Source organism: Equus quagga, chromosome 3, assembly GCF_021613505.1.
Source record: "Equus quagga isolate Etosha38 chromosome 3, UCLA_HA_Equagga_1.0, whole genome shotgun sequence".
In the NCBI taxonomy this organism is placed as follows: Eukaryota; Metazoa; Chordata; class Mammalia; order Perissodactyla; family Equidae; genus Equus; species Equus quagga.
Genome location: NC_060269.1, coordinates 37,843,377 through 37,858,002, shown reverse-complemented (window position 1 = coordinate 37,858,002; position 14,626 = coordinate 37,843,377). Strand labels below are relative to the sequence as shown.

Below are 14,626 nucleotides of genomic sequence, written 5' to 3'. Positions count from 1 at the left end.
ATTTCTAGCTTTCTAGCAGTGTTAAATAAGGCAACTGTATGAGGAGGTAGAGTACAAAGTTAAGGGAAAAGTTAAAAAAATAAAAGAATTTAAAATTCTAAGTGTCAAGTTGATTGGAGTCTGGTTAGAAATATAGCTTAATTCTTAAATATAATTTAATTATGTTCAGAGGTGCTGAAATTTTCTTCAGGACCAACTTTGCTGAAACCTGCTTACTCTTCTAACCAATATGTATATTCTTTTTTTTTAACCACAAAATATTTGTATTGTAGATAGGACATTGATAAATTATGCCATTTTCTATGTTGATAAACAGCTAATTTGAGCCCTATGACTTAGTGACTTTCAAATACTTTGAAAAGTATGTAATATATAGTTACATAGGCTGTTGAAAGAGCTTCCTTATAATTGGTCCTTCTAAATGTCAAGAGGGATTTAATCATGCCTCTTTTTTTTGATCCTGCCTCTTTAAAAATGTTACATTTTAACACTTTAGAAAGCACATTCAAATTATTATAATAATATGTGTAAGAATAAATGTGTAAGAAAGCACATTTAAATCACTATAATAGTATAAACATTTCATTTAAATATAACATTGTATTTCAGATGTAATCATACTAATTATAGTCTGATCTTTCTATTATCATGTTGGACCTTCTAGAAATATGAAGGAAAATGTTACATAGTAGAGAGGGCATATGAAATATGAGGGTGGGTGGTGGGAATCATTTTATTGAGTGGATTCTAAAGTCTGTATACCTTGCTTGATTAATATAGTATACATTCTCTAAAATTTTTTCATGGCGTTTTACAAGACTGGAATGTTAGGTAGAGAGAAGATTTGTTTTAATTAATTTTTTTCAGGAAAAAAGATCAGAATAACATAATAAGATTTCTAGTACTTGACTCTTTTTTTGCTAACAGGGAACTGTCACTATAATATCGTAGAATGCCTATTTCTTGCATTGTACTAATACTCAGAGAATACTTTTACTGAAAAATAATAGTTATTCCTATGAAGTAATGGTAAAAATATGAATTATTTTTATTTTAGAGAAGAAAGAGACCTTATTAGATTTTACTAAAGCAGTCTTTCATTTTTAGCATGACTTACCATTTTAAAGTTTTGGTGATCATTTGTATTTCTGTGCATCGTTGTTGGTTCCGTTTCAAATCTGACCCTCGATGATGCATTGTATTCTGCCTGGATAAACAGTTCAGAAGTATTGATCAGTTCCCTAAGTAAGCTTACCACTGTCCAATAGAAATATAATGCAAACAACAATTTCAAGCCACATATGTAATTTTAAATTTTCTTTTATTTTAAAATGTAGTCACATTCTAAAAGTCAAAAGAACTGTTGAAAGTAATTTTAATAAAATTTTTAACTTATATATCCAAAATATTATTTCAACATGTAATCAGTATAAAATTAATTACACATTTTACATTCTTTCTTCATACTAAATCTTTAGATCTGATGTGTATTTTATATTTACAGCACATCTCTGTTCAGACTAGCCACATTTCAACTATTCAGTAGCCAATTGTGGCTAGTGGCTACTATATTGGGCAGTGCAGACTTAGGGCATTGTTTTGGAATTACACCAAGGGCTAGCTTCTGCTTATGGAAAAAATACCATTGTCCTCTAGCACAATGATGTCTCTGATGTGGTACTTAATCTAAATATGAACTAACAAATAGTAGCAGTAATAAGTACAGTAATAAGTAGTCTTAAGGACTGAAATAGAAAGTACTAATGTAGGTTGGAGAACCATCACTGTGATAAATATTATTTTTAAATCCCCAGCAGATTCTGTGTTTCAAGTCTTAAAAATTCACTTAAGGTTAGACACTGAGGTGCAAAATTAGATGTCTTCAACCTGAACCATTATCACCAAATTTTGTAGAACAAATTACAAACTCAATAAATCTTGAATGAATTTCACAAGGCAGTCACATCAAAATATTAGGCAAATATCTAGGCTTTTCTAGGCAGTTCATTGTCACTGGTTTTCCCCCCCTTTCTTGAGGCAACCTGCTCATTTCAGGTACCCTTAGTGTCAATAAATTCAATCTAATGGTTAAGTACAGTCTGACTTGCTTCAGTTTAAACTCTTTTCCTTCTCACCTACAGAGATGATTAATAGTCAGGATTGGAGAGTGGTAGGAGTCTTAAATGTCACCTAGGTTCATTATTTTAGAATGGGGGCAGTAGGAAATAGGTCTAAAGGGAGATTTTTGGAGAACCATACTTCTCCAGAAGCTCAGAATTTAGTACAATAATATATTAGTAAAAATAACCTTTGCTAAAAGTAAAATTAGAATAAAAATTTGGAAGCATCCTGAGATAGCATTTAATTTTTAAATTTTTTATTTTAATTGAGTTTATGCCCTATCAGGCCCTGGTTGATAGAAATAAGACACACCACTGCCTTCAATACACTTCTGTACAAGAGAAGATACTGACAATAAAATAGTCCCAGCAATTCAGTATAATAAAGGTTCTGTGGGGCTCATAGATACAGCATTTGAAATGAAGACAAGTGAGAGCAAAGAGGAAATCCAGGGCGTATCATCAGGGGCCTTATAAACTTCAGGAAGGAGGTTGGACTTTATCCTGGGGACAGTAGGGAAACATTGGAAGGGTTGAAACGGGAGTGAGATGAATAGATTTTGTGGTTTTGACAGATCACTGTGGTTGGTATTTGAATATGTATAACACTCTGAGCAAAAGTGAAAGCCATCTGTAAACTGTAAAAGTAATTAAGCCAGAGGCAGTGGAGGCTTAAGCTCAGTAGTGGTGATGGTACTGGACAAGTGTGGATGACTTTAAAACATATTTAGAAGGTAAGAATTGTTAGGATTTGGTGATTAATTTGTCTTGTAAGATGAGAAAGAAAGAGAGAGGGAAATTAAATTTGACTTGGGCATGTGTGTAGAGAACACAGAAGAAGAGCAGGTTTAGTTAGGGCCTAACTGTCTAGCTGTCTGCCCTCAGGGAGAAAACATTCCTACAATAGGTGAATTAAAATCCCTTAAACCACATTTAGTTAAGCCAGCATTTATTTGATTATTTATCACATGCAATACATAGTAGAGAGTACTTGGACTTAAAAGGATAAGATAAATGTTGTTCTTTACTTCACGTATCTCCAGGTGAGAAAAACAAGTACACATAAATCTATTTTTAATACAAGTTAGATAGTGATTAAATGCTATAATAAGATATAAGCAAAATGAAACTAATTCTGACAGGCAGAGGTGGGGTTGCGAATGTCTTCACAGAGCAAGTGATATTTGAATTGTGCCTTGGATCCAAGGGAGCCTTAACAAATCTCCCAAAGTTATATCTCTAGCCTACACCTGATATCTGACTCCCACCTTGACATCTCCATTTGAATCTCAAACTTAACACGTTCAAAACCAAATTCCTGATCTTTATTCTCTCAAATTTGCTTTTCTCACAGTCTTCCCTATCTTCGTAAAAGCTGGAGTCCTTACAATGCAAAACCCTACACCATCTCCATCTCCTCTCCAAAATCGTGTTACCTCTTGACTCCTTTTTGTACTGTTTGCCCCCTTGCTCACTCTGTGCTAGCTAAACCGAACCTCCTTGCTGTTCTTCAAATACTCCAGGTATCTTTCTACCTCAGGACCTTTGCTTTTACTTTTCCTTTCACCTGAAAAATTCCTCCAGATACCCTTATGGATCCATTCTTTCACCCCTTTCAGGTCTGCTCAAATGTCACCTTCTTAGTAAAGCTTTCCCCATCCTATCTATTTAAAATTACATCCATCACCCCATGCACTTTAACTCACTTCACAATTTCAGTTTTCTTCATGTCACTCACCATCTGATATATATATATTATATTTATTCATTTGTTTATTATGTCATTCCGCTGGAACATTAGCTCCATGAGAGCATGAATTTAGACTGTCTTGTTCATTGGTTTATCCCTAGAGCTTAAAACAGTGCCTGGAACATAGTAGGTAGTAAATTAAATATTTTTTTAAATTAATGCTTTAATGAAATGTAGAAGAGTATTCTGAGCAAGGAAAATGACATGAACAAAGTTGAGAGAAAATGCGTGGCACGTTGGGGAATGCTTATTGGTCTGCTAATCAGTCTTATGTGCTTGGTGTGTAAGAAATGTAGAAAAGGAGAGATACTGAAAGGCAATTATGGTCCAATATGAAGACCCTCAGTAACATAGTAAAGATATTTGCCTGAAGTCTATAGGTCAGTTCAGCAAAACTTTTGTGTAAACAGCCAGATATTAAATATTTTCAATTTGTGTTCTATGCGCTGTCACAGCCACTCGACTCCCCGCTGTAGCACAAAAGCAGCCACAGACAGTGTGTAAACAAATGAGTGTGACTGTGTTCCAATAAAATTTTATTTACACAAACGGATGGCAAGTTTTTGACCTATAGGCTGTAGTTTACCATACTCTGCTGTAGGCAATGAGGAGCCATTTAAGATTTTGAGCAGGAGTACAATATTATATATTATATAATATTATAAAAGTAGCTATATTATAAAAGAAAGAGCTTTGGCAGCAGTATGGAAAGTAGATCAAGGGATTGGGGAAAGAGGATGAGAGCTAGAGGTAGGGAGAAATGTTAGGAAGCTAGTACAGTTAGTTAAAAGGAAAGGATGGTAAGAACCTCAACTAATTTAGTAGCTAAGGGGATGAATTCAAGGGATGAGTTAAAAGTAATTCTCCAGGATTTGGTATTTCATTGACTGTAAGGGATAGGAAGGCATAAAGATGATTCTTTAGATTGGATGCTTAGATAAATAATGATGTTATGAATTATAATGAAGCAAGTTTGTAGAGCAAAGGTGTGAATTCACTTTTGACATATGGATATATTTTCAGAATAACCAGGATACTATCACCTACTAGTTGAAAATTCAAGCCTAAGCTTCAGAAAAGTGTCATAGGCATATAGGGTAAGAAGGAATAATAGGCAATACATGTCTTGAACTCCTCAAAGAGTTGTCTATTCTTTTATTCTCCACTTCCTCAGCTCCAGTTACTTCCTGAGCCCACTCAAATCAAGCTTTCTTCTCCACCAGTGTATTGAGACCAGTCTTGTCAGTCATTGATGAATAACTTCCATGTTGTCAAATGCATATTTTCAGTTCTTATGGTACTTGATCTGTTAGCATTATTGACACAATTAATTGATCCATGGCCCTCTCTTCTGAATTCTAGATGTATAAATATATCTAATTCCCTTTGAGCTAGATATGTGTTCTTGGGCATTTTAAACTGAGCATGTCCAATATCAAACTCTGTCTTCTCCCTTACCCTCCTTTCCACCCCAAAGAAAAGTTCTGTTCTTCCCCCATTGTTTACCATTTCAGTAAAAGAAAACATCATTCACCCAGTTTGCTCAGGCCTTTAGAAGGCTTAGAAGCTTTGATTCCTCCCTGGCACACCCTCCCCACTGCCCATCTTTTTTTTTTTAAGATTTTATTTTTTCCTTTTTCTCCCCAAAGCCCCCCGATACATAGTTGTATATTCTTCGTTGTCGGTCCTTCTAGTTGTGGCATGTGGGATGCTGCCTCAGCGTGGTTTGATGAGCAGTGCCATGTCCGCGCCCAGGATTCGAACCAACGAAACACTGGGCCGCCTGCAGCGGAGCGCGCGAACTTAACTGCTCAGCCACGGGGCCAGCCCCCCACTGCCCATCTTTTTAACCCTCAGTCTGTATCCAGAATCTGACCAGTTATCACCACATCCAGCACGAGGGCCCTAGCCCAAGTGGCCGCATTTTTCACTTCAGCTGTTCCCCACGTTGTGTTTTCTCCATACAGCTGCAAGAATAATCTTTTATATTGTAAACCAGATCATATTCTGGGCTAAGATCCCTCCAATGACTGCTCATATAACTGAGGACAAAATTCAAGTTCTCTGTACCCACTGAGACCCTGTGTTATCTCGTTGCCTGTCTGATTCTTCTCTCTTACTCTGCTGCAGCCTCACTTGTCAGGAAAGGTGGAGTCGGTGAAAGAGCCTGGAAAAAATAGAGATTGTTTGAGGAGAAAGAGGAGAGGTTATGGCCATCCCACTCAGAAGGGCAGAGCAAAACCCAAATGGGTATGTGCTCCACATGCAGTGGGGACTACTAAGATCTCCTAGTTTAGGAAGAGCTTTTCTGTCCACAAGAGAACTGATAGCTGAAGGTCATTTCCTGACCAAAAGTTATTAATGATTCAATTTTCCACATTTTTACAATTAAGACAGATTTTCTTGCTGTTATAGCTTTACAAAAGAAGTCCATATGGGCATCTTATCACTGGTCATATCTTGGATATTCAATTTAAAAACCTGTCTTATAATTTATAGTGTATTATTAGTGATGAATGGAAACTTTGTATTAAGTTATGAAATTAGCAGGGTGAATACAGCATATTTCATACTTATAATTAAGTAAATAGAATGCAATAAAATTCTAAAGAGATTACTAAATAATATTTTCAAAATAAGTGACTATCAGTAATTTATAAAAAATAGTTTTAGCTTGAAAAATTAACCCTTAAAAGTATTGTTTTTGTTAAATAATAATACAAAGTGGAGATGATCATGGAATAGTTTTATTTGTGTCTTATGAGATTTGTAAAACATGAGACCTTTGACTTGCCCTCTCCTGACTCAGAAATCCCAGGGGTCTGTGATCTGAAGATAGGTTAGCTTTCTTTTTTTCCGTATCTGCATGACTTCTTCCATAATACACCCCATGGATGCTGATAGAATCAGCTTTAGAACCATTTATAAGAATGCTACAGTTAATAGAACATAATTGCTGGAAATATATTTCTTGACGCATTTATTAGAAAAAGAAAAGCTTAAACTTTGATGATTTGGTAGATTTATTTTGTTAGTAAAAATATTTTCATCATTTATTTTTTCTGTTTTCCAAAATATTTTTAAATAAATCAGAGTTTTTAAAATGCTAAAAGAAAGTAAAATTAAAATATTATCCTTTTCCATACATCTTTTGCACATTTCTGGCATATGTACTCTCTCTCTCTTCCTTCTTTCCTTCCTCCCCCTCTTCTTCCTCTTTCTTCTCTTCTTCTTCCTGTCCCTCCCCTCCTCCTCCTCCTTTCATTCATTTATTTTTGCTAGTCTCTTTTTCCATCAGTCTTTCTCTTTCATACTCACATCAACATTAGAGTGAGCTCAAGCTCTCACCTCTCTCTTAGTGTAAAACACTCACACTCTAACTGAACTATATATCTGTTCATCTTTGTTTTTGTACATAACTTGTAGATTTGTTAATTTAACCCCATCTCTTTAACCTTTTTCTTCTTCATGTATCAACAGGTTAAAATGATGTACCCATGTCCTAATATTTTTAGCATTGAACTTTGTTGTTTTACATCTACAAGGAACCATTTTTTTCTTTGACAAAAATTGCTTGAAACACTTAAAGTTTTTCTTCTTATGCTGCTTATATACTGGGCATAAAAAAATCTTTTAAGGCACTTAGAAAATGCTTCTGTCTATCTTCCTGAAGTATAAAAATGTGCACACATCTGCTATGATTTGTTTTTTGACTGGTGATCTTATGATATTTTTGTTCAGTTAAAAAGGTAGACTATTCATTAATGTGTTCATACACTGATATTAACTGTTCTCTGACATACGTATAGCAATATGTATATATTTATGTATGTATTTTACAACTTGTTCCAGAAAGGATTTAAGGTGGGCATTTTATTTATGTCTTCTCCTCTAGCAGTCACAGCTTACCTGTTGTTTGCTTTATTAACACCCATTATCTCTTCCCAAATTACAATTTCCTTGAAGATAGGGGCCTGGAACAGCACAAGGCTCAGTGAAGATGTCCAGTCCAAATATGGAAGTGAAAAAATGTGTTGAAAGCAGGAGAGAACTATAAAATATTGAGAGTATTCATCATAAAGTGAGGCATGTTAAGCTATACTGTCATTGCTAATAAAAAATAATAAATTTGTATTAAATCTGATAGTGTTTTAGTAGGAATTATTAAGTCTCAAATATTTTTGTGGACATATTTATTTTTAAAAGTAAATTTTGTTAAATGCCCTTGGAATTATGTTAAATGCTTTTATGAATGGGCATAATTCAGTGAATGACATGTTGGCTTTAAGAATCAGGCAAGTTGAGTCTGTAATTTAGGATTTTTATCAGGGGTCATGTTACTGATAATAATAACAGTAATATGTTATGTGCATATAGAATTCTGTATTATCTCATATTAGCCTCACAACAACTCTGTGTTTTAGAAGGGGCAATTGAGGTGAGTAAGGGTCAGAAAATTAAATTAATTTAAGGGCATGTGACCAATAAGTTGAGTAGATAAGACTCAAACCCAATTATTCTCTCCACTGTATTAGATTGAGATAGATATATCTATTATGTATTGGTTTGTAATCCATGATTTTTCTTCCTTTTAATGCATTTGAAATGACAGTTTTATAATATCTAAAACCACACAATATATATTGGATCTGTCTAGAAGGATTATAGATTATTTTTTCTTCTTCAGTTTGAAAAAATTGCTGTTAATTTCTTTTACTAAAGGAAAAAAATAGCATTTTATCTACTAAATAAGGAGAAACTAAATTTAAACATCAATTTGGAAACTTTCAGGTATGCAGTCCATTTAAAATGAATTATAGGTTCAATTCAACTCTAATCAATATTTTTTTAATTTTTTCTCATTTGTGGGCTAACAAATCAAGTGTGAAAGTTAAAATATATGAGAACATGTACATTATTTTTTTCATGATATGTTGTTTATCAACTCTTTTTTGTTCATTAAGAAAGCTTTTTGGATTTTTTCCCTTTGTAAAATATACCATTTTTCCAATGGAGAAAGGTTAAAATTTTCCTTTCACATCTTTTGTATTATCAAGGTCCCCAAAGCAGTAAACATTAAATTAGTTACCTTGCTATCATTCTTATATTTGAGTTGTCAGGATTTCATATTTTTATAAGAATAAAATAAAATTTTAACTTAAGCTCTGAAATATCATCTCTATTTTTATTTCAGTTTTGATTATCTTGCTTCTTTGGGTTGATAGATTAGTACTTGTCATGGTTGCCCAGGTTAGCGAAGTGATGGTTTTAGTTCAGTGGATAGAATTGGTAATTATTAGAAGGAGAATCAGACAAACTCACTGCAGAGGCCATTCATATCAGTGGGGATTATACCTTAATAAAGAAAACTAAAGCATATGTGTGGTCACAACCAATCCTTGTCATTATGCCATGAAAGCTTGGGATTTGTGATCAAAGCAATGGGCTTATCCTGAACTGTAGTATAACCCCTGGTTGAACCTTTCAGGTTTTTATTTTAGGAGATGATACACTACATTTTGACCATGTTACCTGTCTCTAAAACCCATCTGCCTAATTAAGTGATAGAGATTAAAATTATTGTCAGCAACTCAGAAGAAAATGTGAATTGTAAATATCTGTCTTCTGTCAGTGTTGTTTACTTATCATTTTCCACTGATCTTTTAAAGAATTGCTGAACATGTGTTTTTTATCCAGAGCTGAATCTGTTCTGATGAATATAAAACATACTTCATTTTGTAAATGTACATTAGAAGTACTAGAAAGACATAATCTTTGACTGTGTTACTAAATTTCATCTGTCAAAGGAGATAATTTTGAACTGTAATATTTGGTATTATATCAAGTCATGGATCTTAGAAAGATGCTTTTAGGATTAAGGTGAAATTCCACCGTATAAGTTAAATGTCACTATCAGCCATAGTAAAATTTAAGCAATATGTATACGTATTTATTTCCTTTGTCACATTTTGGTGTGCCTCAGTTGAGTTCAGCATGTTTATTTTATATTAACAGTATATTCAACTCCCGTCAATTGATTTATTTATGCAATTTCCTTATAATGAGGTTGTAATATGTTTTAGGTATAAATGTTCACTGTTTTACTTATTGTGCTTATTTGATGCTATCCTTTATACTATATGTAGATTCTTCATAATCTTTCTCTTCAGTGTTAATTTCTTGAAACATTTATCCTATTTTAAATTCATGTTCATTTTTAAAATTCCCTAATGGAAAAAATCTTTTCTTGTGGAACAAAAGCTAAACTTTGTAGCCTAGCCACCATGGCTTTCCACACTTTGACCCTACCTAGGTCTCCAACTTTATCTCCCACCTCGTGTACACCAATTAAATAGTTCTTCATTGATCACTGGAAACAAATGATATGCACGTTTCAATCTCTGTTCCTCTTCTTAAGATATTCCCCTTATCAGGACTATTCTTGACTTTCCCCTCTGCTTATTTATCTTTGAGTTCAAATATCATTTTTTAATCATTCATTCAACAGATTTTTACTGGATGCCTAATATGTATCACATACTATCTCTAGGCTTTGGAGGTTCAGTGGTGAACAGGATAAGTAAAGTCCTCAATCTCATGGAGCCCTCAATTTAGAGGAACATAGATGCAAACAGACAATTACAGTACAGTTTGATGACTGTTGTATTAGGGAAAGAATGTGTTATGTTCTTTTCCCAAGAGCTTTCTCTGGCCACCCCACCTTTTAGATATCATTTTCTCTTTTGAAGTTCTAGACTGCTATTTGTTCCTACAACCAATTTTCTTCTAATAAGTGTATCCTTTCACTCTTATTTAGCAATTTAGATCTGTGATCTGTTTAGGGGGTGGGGGAAGAACACTCATGTCTCCATATCCCAGACCATAACAGAATTCTCTGCAAAGAGTAAAAACCAAGTAAATATTTTTTTGTAGTAATGATGTGTTACATCACCCTTTATATCTACCTAAGGCTTAAATCAAATAATCAATTAAATAAGAGGAACTTCTTAAAAGTTTTATTAAAAGTAACATTTACATTATATTTGTATTTCTGCCTATAGTGAATTCTCCTACCATTTTGTTTCCTAGAAATAATTATCATGGAACATATTGGTGACTTTTTATCATTGAAATATATGTAAATTCATAACCACCAACTCAAGTATATAAGAAATGTCCCAGTTTGAAATCAAGTCTTCTTCATATTAGGCTAGAGGGAAATTCGTTTATAGACGTTAGAGGAGTGGGTCAGGGTCCTCCTTTTCCCAAGGCTTGAATGAGATGCAAGCTTATTGGTACCTAGAAAACTGACCCTCACATCTTCAGTCCATCTTGTTCATTAGTAATATCCTCATTGTCTAAGACACATGGTCTTTTGGAAGCAGGCAGCTCTGCTAATTTTACCAAGCTTGGGTAAAGAAATCTTTGCTGATGCCAAAAGCCCTGATGCCAAGAGACTAACTTCCCTAAGTGCACCATGATGAGGCCACTATGTAGGGTGGGGCAGATTGTTCTCTATGTAAGGCTGCTTGACTGAAGGACAAAGTAGGAGCTGAACTCCAGCTTGTGCTACACTTATAGACTGAGTGACAATTGGGCAAGCAGCGACCCTGACCGTCACTAGGCCTTCCCTCGGTTCCAGCCTACCTTCTTCATCCCTTCTCCTTCCCCTCGGGCTTAAAGGAGGCTAACTACGGATTTTGAGAAACTTGTTTACCTAATGTTGGGGAAAAATCTTCTCTCTCTTCTTTGGTTTCTGGCCCTTTAAAATCACTGACCTTTCAGGGGCCAGCCCAGTGGCTTAGTGGTTAAGTTCACACACTCCACCTTGGCAGTGTGGGGTTCACTGGTTCAGATCCCGGGTGTGGACTTACACATTGCTCGTCAAGCCAGCATCCCACATACAAAATAGAGGAAGATTAGCACAGATGGTAGCTCAGTGACAATCTTCCTCACCAAAAAAAAATAAATACTAACTTTTAACATTGCTTCTCCTGGACATCTTACATAATCTCCTCTGTCTGCTTAGACTTTCACAAAAGACAAAAAAAGAGGATATCTTTAAGAAGCCTCTGCTCTGGACCCTGCAAATGTTCTGGAAATATCTGACTACTTTCTTGAAATCAGAAGTTTACAGGGTGGGAGGTAAAAAATACAGAGAACAAAGGCCAGCCCCAGTGGCCTAGTAGTTAAGTTCACTGTGCTCCACGTTGGCAGCCCGGGTTCAGTTCCTGGGCACTGACCTACATCAGTCATCTCAGTCGCCATGCTGTGGCAGTGGCTCACATACCAAAAAAAAGAGGAAGATTGGCACAGATGTTAGCTCAGGGCAAATCTTCCTAAGCAAAAAGAGAAAGATTGGCAACAAGTGTTAGCTCAAGGCAAATCTTCCTCAGCAAAAACAAACAAAAAGAGCAAAACACAAATTCATATCCTGGTAAATTTCAAGTGAAATTAAGCTTAATTTTTAATTAATAAAGCTTAAATTTTTAATCCTCAAATTTTTATAAAGTCCAGTGTATGAAACTTACTTTTTATCATTGGATAAATGATGGGATGGCTATCTTTAGTAGGAAATCATAAATAAGATCTTTGGTAATTATGGAAATTGATAGCTATTACCTCTCTCCCAGCATATTCTATAGAAATTATATAACTGAAAGTTTAACATGGTCTAGTAAAACTTAAAAGTTTAAAATTGCTTTCTTCCTATCTTCTATTAAAAATTTCATGTTTATTTTATGTGTATTTTTGCTCCATTTAATTTCTAGTTAAATTAATTGAATTTATATTTGGGATAAGCTGTCAATATTAAAGTAACAAAATAAATTTATGTTTAAATAAAGTGGGCCAATAACAAAATATATTTCTGTTAATTGAATTTAGTACTTGTAAAAGAACCAGTGAAGAGCATTTCTGTTTTGAGCAAATATATTTTTGTCAATTTGTTAAGCAACCTGAGTAAAATGACTGATGTAGAAGACAAAGAAAAGCATAGAATCATAAGAATTTTAGTGCTGTATAAGAAGGATTGAAGACGTTATTTCTATGAAAATTGCTATGAAATGTCACTTGTCCCATTTCTGCTTTCTAGACATGGTCTCAAGAAAGAGTATATTTTTTGTGTATTTTTACTATGCAGTATGTATCTCTGATTTATAATAGAAATGACTGATCTCCCCAGTTTTAAAACTTGACAGAAACTTAGCATCTAAAATTCAGCCATTATAATTGTTTTGAATCCTAGGAGAATTATTACATAGGAGCATAGTGAGTATAACAGGACAACATCTTCTCATCATGAGAGCCTTGGGGTAAGGGTGGGAGGGTATTGTTGAAATTAAAATAATTAGTATTTAATTAAGCCAAAATGCTGCTTTTGATTTTGAATACACAAGGAAGGCATGGTCTTCCTTCCCTTTGTAGAAGATGACTTCGGAATAGCAACATTCCTCTTCATTAGCCAAGTAATATGGAGTGAAAATAAGACATTTTGGTAAAATTTCTCAAAGCTGGAATTTACTGAATGGACACTTCAGCAAATTAATAATGGATAAAGTGACATTTCATATTTGGGTAAATAATTATAGCATAATTTAAAAATTCTGTTTGATTAGTTTTATTAAACAAATATTATTAGATGTAGTATGTATACATATTACATATATATAATATATACTTTTTCAGGAGGACCAGTCGTTTTCTTATCATGAAAGAATGAAAAGTTTATGTTTACTTTGTAAAAAAATCACTTAGAATATACGTTAGCAACTTATATTTAAAACATTTAGCAGTGTATATACTGTATAAGTAGAACTCATACTTATTTGATGATTAAGGACACAGGCTTCATAGTTAGAGAAGTCCTGATCTAAGTTCCAAATTTATCATAAATCAGCTGTGTAACCTTGGGCAAATTAATTCACTTCTTTGAGCTTTAGTTCATGTTTTAAGTGGAGATGATACCTTGTAAAGTTCTTGTGAAGATTAAATGTGATAAGGTTTATTGAGAATTTATTTTTGTCCCTAATTCATCTCATGCAATAAATGTTAGCTCAAACAAATTGGATATAACTTTTTGTGCACGAAATAACACACATATGTCTTTCGTCTTTTTGTCAGACTTGCATGCATCATTTTTGGAGATGAGGATCTTAAAATTTTTGTGTGATCTTTGTGTCATTTCATTCGTGGTTAAACTTTTAACAGGATTTTTCCTTATTAAAAAAAATTTGTTCAATTTAAATGTTTTTCTAATCTAATGATCAGGTGGTTGTCAGGCAGTTGGAAGACAAGCTCATTTCTACCCTGCTTAGTTAATTATTGTGATTGTAAACAAAGGGTGTACAATTCAAAGTCAAGCAACATTTCACATGGATGATGGAGGTGATAATAGCTTAATTCCTGCTGGATCTTTTTTCTTTGCCCTGGCGAGTTCATACTGACCTTGTCCAAAATCTGATGACCTCCCTATTTTACTCAACTGTTTGGAAAGCTGTGCCTGCCATAGCTGGCCCTGAGGGGGTATCTGAAAGACCACTGAGTCACTCACCCATGTCAAGACTGGATTTTAAGTCTGATCTACAGGACCTCTGAAATAGTTAAACATGGGGCTTATTGTACACATAAACCTAGCCTGCTGCATTTTTCTACTTAGTAAATATCCTATTAAAGTGTATTTTAAATGTCTTTATTAAAGTCATATTTAATTTACTCAGTTTCTTATGCAGGTCGTTTTCTAGACTAATTATAAATT

At 34.1% G+C, this 14,626-nt stretch overlaps 1 protein-coding gene across 4 annotated transcripts in view; it reads left to right on the top strand.

Moving 5' to 3' along the window:
- The window catches only part of LRBA (LPS responsive beige-like anchor protein), a 710,247-nt gene that overhangs the window by 549,805 nt on the left and 145,816 nt on the right, over window positions 1–14,626 (top strand). The window lies entirely within an intron of this gene.